This window comes from Triticum dicoccoides, chromosome 6A (genome assembly GCF_002162155.2).
Source record: "Triticum dicoccoides isolate Atlit2015 ecotype Zavitan chromosome 6A, WEW_v2.0, whole genome shotgun sequence".
NCBI classification, from domain to species: domain Eukaryota; kingdom Viridiplantae; phylum Streptophyta; class Magnoliopsida; order Poales; family Poaceae; genus Triticum; species Triticum dicoccoides.
In genome coordinates, this window is record NC_041390.1 from 357,426,646 (window position 1) to 357,436,462 (window position 9,817).

Consider the following 9,817-nt stretch of genomic DNA (forward strand, 5'->3'; position numbering starts at 1 on the left):
CTTGTTGATCAACTACAAGTAAGCTCTCAAGTGAAGGTATGTCCTCAATGACCATATTGTGGTCCACCTTTTGTGATCTCTCGTTGCAGCACCAGCGACACACATAAATAGTCTGGAGAGTCCTGGAGGTGATGTGCAAGGTACAAGACCAATTCATCGCCCGAAGCGAAGGAACTCGAGTGCAGTACAGTCGCAGAGCAGGCGCTCCATTTCATCCTTTGGGATGCAGACGGCGACGAGCTCAAGGTGCTTTAGTCCTGGTAGAAAAAGAGCGGGTGCGTCATTATGGGGGGGAAAGGCAGTTCATGAACTTGATGAGGCACAGGGTGGGCGCGAAGCGGATCGCAAACGTTGGTAGCAAGCGCATATTCCCATCATTAAAAGTGAGCTTCTCGACCTGATCTATGGCGGGGGATCGGAACCACTCGTCATGCTTGGCTCGGTCCTTGCCATTGGAACGAAACTTGCCCATGATAAGGCCTTTTCTTGGGCTATGGTGACTGCCGAGGATCTGGGAGAACATGTCCATGCTTTGGTGATAGCCATGGCAGAGCTTGTGAGCGTCGAGGAGGTCGACAGGGGTGAGGAGCCATAGGGGCACCACCGCCAGGAAAGGGCGGCTGTCCTCACCCGATATTTGATTGGGAGGAGGGATATGATGACTACCAACATATCATCGGGGAGGTTGTTGATGAAGTCTTGGCCTGTTGGAGTCGCTTGCGGTTCTTTCTCGACCCGCCTCCACTTGTTGGCAGCCTTGTTCTCCACCTTGTCGGCAGCAACGGAAACCTCTGTCTCCATATTCATGATGTGCTCCGGTGCTTCAGCAGCCCCGGCGTCGCAACTCCCTTTGATGGGGCACTTCGGCGGCATCCCCATACACTGACGGCTTTGAGGACTCAGAGCAGCGTCCAGGATGCGGGCAGATAGAGAGGATTGTGTGTGTGGCGAGGATAGGGGGTGCGGCCGCTCGGCGGCGCCATTAATATAGACCAGTGGGAGCGAGGCGGGCGGCGGGCCAATGCTGTCTCGCTTCCTGGTGAGAACGACTACTTAATCTCTATGAATGAAATCTATGCTTAATTACTGAATTTTAGTTGCAAAAAAATAGATAGTGCTATTGATTTTAGCTGCATATTTTGACAAATCGCAGTGTCTCTTGGCTTAGCGCCGAAGTCTCGCTTTCATTTGCATACCGTAATCTGAACTGTTTGCATTGAAGAGATGCACAAATCCTGCATTGAACAGCTTGCACGCTTCTTGGTGATCCCATGCACTGGGCTGCACTCGCACGCCTCCCGTCCAGTCAAGTAACTATCCGCACGGCACCTCCTATAGCCATTAAAACCAAGACACGTGGGGTCACGTGAATGGTTAACAGAATGCACACGGTTTGAATTATACAAACGTTTGAGATATTAAAGTGGCAGCTATTTTTTCAAAATGCCTTTGTTGGCTGTTACTCGAGTGCGCCTTCTCTCAATACATTTGTGTGCACAATGAATGTTTTTGCTCCCATGAATGCTTTGCATACCTTTCCATCTCTTTTGGATAAGCTTCATGGACCTTGTCATGATCAATCTTGTTGCACAGACTCATTCTTACGTGATGGACACTTTGTGTGCTCTAACCATTGTATTTCTGAGTGTCGTTTGTGTTTGCTCTTTTTGCATGTATACCACTCCGGCGACACCTTGGAGTACTTGGATTGCGCCATGATTTCAACTCCGTCCAACTACAAGTTCGTCCACAACAACCGTTTCCATGGTGATCAAGATCACGATCTGAGGTCGGATCTTTCAAGATGCGGAGCATCCCACGTTCATCCCCATGTACGCTCCGACTACTCTCCAAGCCCCAAGGATACATAAGATGAGACATCGACTATGCACCATTGGACACAAGGTGAACTCGCTCCTCTTCGAACTTTCACTTTCTACATGTGAGACATGGCTACTACCTCCAACATGTGTGCTATGCATGATTAGTTACTTAGAGGAAAGCCACGGAGCCACCACATCCAGCGGACGAGCTAGCGAGGACGCCAAGTACAAGGACCAAGAGAGGAAGCTCCAGCCACCGGACGACCGGTCGGGACCGGACGTCCGATGCCGGAAGACCCACCGGACGACCGGCCCAGACCGGACGACCGGTGATCCCGCACCCAAGCCAAAATGAGCGGACGTCCAACAAGTCCCGGACGTCCGACACACTCCAGCGTCCGGATGTCTGACCGCCCTCGGAAATCCGGCACCACCTCATCCGAGCCAAAACGCCAGACGTCCGACAAGTACCGGACGACCGGACCCTTGCGAGCCACCGGACGTCCAGTACTTGTCGGACGACCGGCCCTTGGCTGTGTCCAGTGCTGCAGGCCGAAGCCCATGTACCCCTCACTTACCCCTTTGTTTCCCTAGACTATATATACTCCTCCACCACCTCCTAGTTAGGTTTAGCGTTGTGTTAGCTCATTTGTGAGATAGAGCTTCACTCATCCATGTAGGATCTACTCCTTGAGAGAGACCGCGACCCCTCTTCGGAGAAGATAAACCTTGGAATCAAGACCCCTTTACGAGAAGATCCCCTTGTCGATTCAAGGTCTCCTCACGGAGAAGAACCGTCTAACCTTTGTATCGTCCCTTGTTGGATTTGGATCGTGTATCTCTTTGTGTTTCGAGGATCTAGCACATGTGTGATTGTTCTTGTTGGTTTGAGTGATTCTCTCGTGTTTCCCCTCGTGTTTCCTCTCCGCTCTTCCCCCTGTTCTTCATGTTCTTCGCGGGATCCGCTCCTTTCGTGAAAGATCGGCCATCTAGGGTTCCACCCTACATCAATAACTATAGTAGAAAACAAGACCACTTCAATGCAAATGTTATGAAACAATTGAAATATAATTCGGATATGACTGCTCACTTGAGTGAATTATTATTTAGAAACTCAAATGATGTTAGAGGTGTAGGGAAACATGATTCTATGGTTCAAACTCAACTTGAACAAGTTGCTAAATCTCAAAGAGAATTGCTTGATGAAATGAACAATAATATCAATGATCATGTTCTTAGGGTAATGACTAGAGGAGGTAGAATGACTTGGGAACCAATTTATCCTGAGGGACACCCAAAAAGAATTGAATAGGACTATCAAAGAATTAACACGAATGTACCTAGTCCTTCTAAAAGGAAGAAGAAAGAGAAAAATGATAGGACTTTGCCTACCCCTAGTGAACCTGAGATAGAAAAAGCTCCTGAAGTTAATAATGATGTTTCTATTTCTCATGCTGAAACTCAATCTGGTAATGAACATTCAGCTAGTGATAATGAAAAAGACAATGATGATGTTCATGAAGACACTCAATCAAATAAAGATAAACAGCCAGATAATGATGTTGAAATATAACCTGTTCTTGATCTTCATAACCCACGACCTAAAATAAAAGATATAATAAAAGAGACTATGTGGCTAGGAAACGTGGAAGGGAAAGAGAACCATGGGTTCAAAAACCCATGCCCTTGCCACCCAAATAAACTAAGAAGATGATGAAGAATTTAATGCTTTGCTGAAATGATTGGGCTAGCCTTTTTGCGTACTTGCTTGACTAATATTTTAAAGATGGACCCTTATGTAAAATATATGAAAAGACATCATCACAAATAAAAGAAAATTACCCGAAGCTGAAATCACCACCATGCTTGCTAATTATTCTTTTAAGGATGGAGTACCGAAAAACTTGGAGATCTGGGAATACCGACTATACCATGCTCCATCAAAAGAAACTATGTGAAAACTACTTTGTGTGATTTAGGAGTTGGTGTCAATGTTATGCCTTTCTCTTTATACAAAAGACTTGAACTATCGGTATTTGTGAGGACGTGCCCATTGTTGTTGCAAATGTTACCATCTTAACTGACTTTGTTATACTTGAGATGCCTGAGAATGTCAACATGTTGATTATCCTTCGTAGACCCTTTTTGAATACTACAGGGGCTGTTATTGATTGCAATAATAGCAAGGTCACTTTTCATATCAATGGTAATGAGCATACACTACTGCAGGATGCTGCTAACGCGACACTATGATCAGCGACCCTTCGACAAAACTGTGTGTGATGCAATAATCGCAAACGGTGGTTTAAAAAACCGTCAGAAAAGGTACAAAATGTTTGCGATGGAGGATGCATCAAACACGGTTCAGATTTTAGTTGTGTGTGCGATGCAGTGCACACGGTTCAGTTCAATTAACCATTTGCGATGAGGAGGAACAAAGGAAATGGGCAGCCAGATGAAGGTGTGTGCGATATACAACATACGTTTCACTCGGATGAAGTGTTTGTGATTTGGCAACACAAAAGAAACTATCAGCCAGATTAAGGTGTGTGCGATGTACATCATACAATTCACTCAGATGAACTATTTGTGATTAGGAAATACAAAAGAAACAGTTAGCCAGATCAAGGCGTGTGCGATATACGACTTGCGGTTCACTCGGATGAACTGTTTGCATTGAGACAAGAGAACAGAAACGATTCAATATAACAAATGCCATAAATATTGCAAAGTTCAAATTCTAAGATTACAATGCCCAAATTCAAACAAATTGCACGCATCATCATTTCTGCAAAGGGATCATCCACTGACAAGTCATGTTTGGGTTTGACACAATGATTTCCAATTGCTCTGGCATATGCTCTTCCAATACGAAGTTTCACTTTTTTGGAGGAACATCACCTCGATATACAGCTTCTTCAGGCACGGAAAGCATCTCAAGCAACTGACAACTTGGTCCAGGCTGGGGCCGACAAATTCTAGTGCCATGACCTTCACTGTGCCCAGAATCTGGGTGAAGCTTTGCTGGATGACAGACAAACATGCATCTTCAAAATCAGAAATAACGTTGATATCAAGAAGGAGAGGTATAAGGCAACTGTTGTACCTGAAATTGTAGTATTTGACAGACGAGTAGCCCACCACTGTCAATTTTGGTGCAGAAATGACATTGATTCTTGTTGGACCTTGTTGATCAACTACAAGTAAGCTCTCAAATGAAGGTATGTCCTCAATGACCATATTGTGGTCCACCTTTTGTGATCTCTCGTTGCAGCACCAGCGACACACATAAATAGTCTGGAGAGTCCTGGAGGTGATGTGCAAGGTACAAGACCAATTCATCGCCCGAAGCGAAGGAACTCGAGTGCAGTACAGTCGCAGAGCAGGCGCTCCATTTCATCCTTTGGGATGCAGACGGCGACGAGCTCAAGGTGCTTTAGTCCTGGTAGAAAAAGAGCGGGTGCGTCATTATGGGGGGGAAAGGCAGTTCATGAACTTGATGAGGCACAGGGTGGGCGCGAAGCGGATCGCAAACGTTGGTAGCAAGCGCATATTCCCATCATTAAAAGTGAGCTTCTCGACCTGATCTATGGCGGGGGATCGGAACCACTCGTCATGCTTGGCTCGGTCCTTGCCATTGGAACGAAACTTGCCCATGATAAGGCCTTTTCTTGGGCTATGGTGACTGCCGAGGATCTGGGAGAACATGTCCATGCTTTGGTGATAGCCATGGCAGAGCTTGTGAGCGTCGAGGAGGTCGACAGGGGTGAGGAGCCATAGGGGCACCACCGCCAGGAAAGGGCGGCTGTCCTCACCCGATATTTGATTGGGAGGAGGGATATGATGACTACCAACATATCATCGGGGAGGTTGTTGATGAAGTCTTGGCCTGTTGGAGTCGCTTGCGGTTCTTTCTCGACCCGCCTCCACTTGTTGGCAGCCTTGTTCTCCACCTTGTCGGCAGCAACGGAAACCTCTGTCTCCATATTCATGATGTGCTCCGGTGCTTCAGCAGCCCCGGCGTTGCAACTCCCTTTGATGGGGCACTTCGGCGGCATCCCCATACACTGACGGCTTTGAGGACGCAGAGCAGCGTCCAGGATGCGGGCAGATAGAGAGGATTGTGTGTGTGGCGAGGATAGGGGGTGCGGCCGCTCGGCGGCGCCATTAATATAGACCAGTGGGAGCGAGGCGGGCGGCGGTCCAATGCTGTCTCGCTTCCTGGTGAGAACGACTACTTAATCTCTATGAATGAAATCTATGCTTAATTACTGAATTTTAGTTGCAAAAAAATAGATAGTGCTATTGATTTTAGCTGCATATTTTGACAAATCGCAGTGTCTCTTGGCTTAGCGCCGAAGTCTCGCTTTCATTTGCATACCGTAATCTGAACTGTTTGCATTGAAGAGATGCACAAATCCTGCATTGAACAGCTTGCACGCTTCTTGGTGATCCCATGCACTGGGCTGCACTCGCACGCCTCCCGTCCAGTCAAGTAACTATCCGCACGGCACCTCCTATAGCCATTAAAACCAAGACACGTGGGGTCACGTGAATGGTTAACAGAATGCACACGGTTTGAATTATACAAATGTTTGAGATATTAAAGTGGCAGCTATTTTTTCAAAATGCCTTTGTTGGCTGTTACTCGAGTGCGCCTTCTCTCAATACATTTGTGTGCACAATGAATGTTTGCTTTGCATACCTTTCCATCTCTTTTGGATAAGCTTCATGGACCTTGTCATGATCAATCTTGTTGCACACACTCATTCTTACGTGATGGACACTTTGTGTGCTCTAACCATTGTATTTCTGAGTGTCGTTTGTGTTTGCTCTTTTTGCATGTATACCACTCCGGCGACACCTTGGAGTACTTGGATTGCGCCATGATTTCAACTCCGTCCAACTACAAGTTCGTCCACAACAACCGTTTCCATGGTGATCAGGATCACGATCCGAGGTCGGATCTTTCAAGATGAGGAGCATCCCACATTCATCCCCATGTACGCTCCGACTACTCTCCAAGCCCCAAGGATACATAAGATGAGACATCGACTATACACCATTGGACACAAGGTGAACTTCGCTCCTCTTCGAACTTTCACTTTCTACATGTGAGACATGGCTACTACCTCCAACATGTGTGCTATGCATGATCAGGTACTTAGAGGAAAGCCACGGAGCCACCACATCCAACAGACAAGCTAGCGAGGACGCCAAGTACAAGGACCAAGAGAGGAAGCTCCAGCCACCGGACGACCGGTCGGGACCGGACGTCCGATGCCGGAAGACCCACCGGACGACCGGCCCAGACCGGACGACCGGTGATCCCGCACCCAAGCCAAAATGAGCGGACGTCCAACAAGTCCCGGACGTCCGACACACTCCAGCGTCCGGATGTTCGACCGCCCTAGGAAAGCCGGCGCCACCTCATCCGAGCCAAAACGCCAGACGTCCGACAAGTACCGGACGACAGGACCCTTGCGAGCCACCGGACGTCCAGTACCTGTCGGACGACCGGCCCTTGGCTGTGTCCAGTGCTGCGGGCCGAAGCCCATGTACCCCTCACTTACCCCTTTGTTTCCCTAGACTATATATACTCCTCCACCACCTCCTAGTTAGGGTTAGCGTTGTGTTAGCTCATTTGTGAGATAGAGCTTCACTCATCCATGTAGGATCTACTCCTTGAGAGAGACCGCGACCCCTCTTCGGAGAAGATCCACCTTGGATTCAAGACCCCTTTACGGGAAGATCCCCTTGTGGATTCAAGGTCTCCTCACGGAGAAGAACCGTCTAACCTTTGTATCGTCCCTTGTTGGATTTGGATCGTGTATCTCTTTGTGTTTCGAGGATCTAGCACATGTGTGATTGTTCTTGTTGGTTTGAGTGATTCTCTCGTGTTTCCCCTTGTGTTTCCTCTCCGCTATTCCCCATGTTCTTCATGTTCTTCGCGGGATCCGCTCCTTTCGTGAAAGATCGGCCATCTAGGGTTCCACCCTACATCAATAACTATAGTAGAAAACAAGACCACTTCAATGCAAATGTTATGAAACAATTGAAATATAATTCGGATATGACTGCTCACTTGAGTGAATTATTATTTAGAAACTCAAATGATGTTAGAGGTGTAGGGAAACATGATTCTATGGTTCAAACTCAACTTGAACAAGTTGCTAAATCTCAAAGAGAATTGCTTGATGAAATGAACAATAATATCAATGATCATGTTCTTAGGGTAATGACTAGAGGAGGTAGAATGACTTGGGAACCAATTTATCCTGAGGGACACCCAAAAAGAATTGAATAGGACTCTCAAAGAATTAACATGAATGTACCTAGTCCTTCTAAAAGGAAGAAGAAAGAGAAAAATGATAGGACTTTGCCTACCCCTAGTGAACCTGAGATAGAAAAAGCTCCTGAAGTTAATAATGATGTTTCTATTTCTCATGCTGAAACTCAATCTGGTAATGAACATTCAGCTAGTGATAATGAAAAAGACAATGATGATGTTCATGAAGACACTCAACCAAATAAAGATAAACAGCCAGATAATGATGTTGAAATATAACCAGTTCTTGATCTTCATAACCGACGACCTAAAATAAAAGATATAATAAAAGAGACTATGTGGCTAGGAAACGTGGAAGGGAAAGAGAACCATGGGTTCAAAAACCCATGCCCTTTCCACTCAAGTAAACTTAGAAGAAAGATGATGAAGAATTTAATGCTTTGCTGAAATGATTGGGCTAGCCTTTTTGCGTACTTGCTTGACTAATATTTTAAAGATGGACCCTTATGTAAAATATATGAAAAGACATCATCACAAATAAAAGAAAATTACCCGAAGCTGAATCACCACCATGCTTGCTAATTATTCTTTTAAGGATGGAGTACCGAAAAACTTGGAGATCTGGGAATACCGACTATACCATGCTCCATCAAAAGAAACTATGTGAAAACTACTTTGTGTGATTTAGGAGTTGGTGTCAATGTTATGCCTTTCTCTTTATACAAAAGACTTGACCTATCGCTATTTGTGAGGACGTGCCCATTGTTGTTGCAAATGTTACCATCTTAATTGACTTTGTTATACTTGAGATGCCCGAGAATGTCAACATGTTGATTATCCTTGGTAGACCCTTTTTGAATACTACAGGGGCTGCTATTGATTGCAATAATAGCAAGGTCACTTTTCATATCAATGGTAATGAGCATACACTACTGCAGGATGCTGCTAACGCGACACTATGATCAGCGACCCTTCGACAAAACTGTGTGTGATGCAATAATCGCAAACGGTGGTTTGAAAAACCGTCAGGAAAGGTACAAAATGTTTGCGATGGAGGATGCATCAAACACGGTTCAGACTTTAGTTGTGTGTGCGATGCAGTGCACACGGTTCAGTTCAATTAACCATTTGCGATGAGGAGGAACAAAAGAAATGGGCAGCCAGATAAAGGTGTGTGCGATATACAACATACGGTTCACTCGGATGAAGTGTTTGTGATTAGGCAACACAAAAGAAACTATCAGCCAGATTAAGGTGTGTGCGATGTACATCATACAGTTCACTCGGATGAACTATTTGTGATTAGGAAATACAAAAGAAACAGTTAGCCAGATCAAGGCGTGTGCGATATACGACATGCGGTTCACTCGGATGAACTGTTTGCATTGAGACAAGAGAACATGAACGATTCAATATAACAAATGCCATAAATATTGCAAGGTTCAAATTCTAAGATTACAATGCCCAAATTCAAACATTGCACGCATCATCATTTCTGCAAAGGGATCATCCACTGACAAGTCATGTTTGGGTTTGACACAATGATTTCCAATTGCTCTGGCATATGCTCTTCCAATATGAAGTTTCGCTTTTTTGGAGAAACATCACCTCGATATACAGCTTCTTCAGGCAAGGAAAGCATCTCAGGCAACTGACAACTTGGTCCAGGCTGGGGCCGACAAATTCTAGTGCCATGACCTTCACT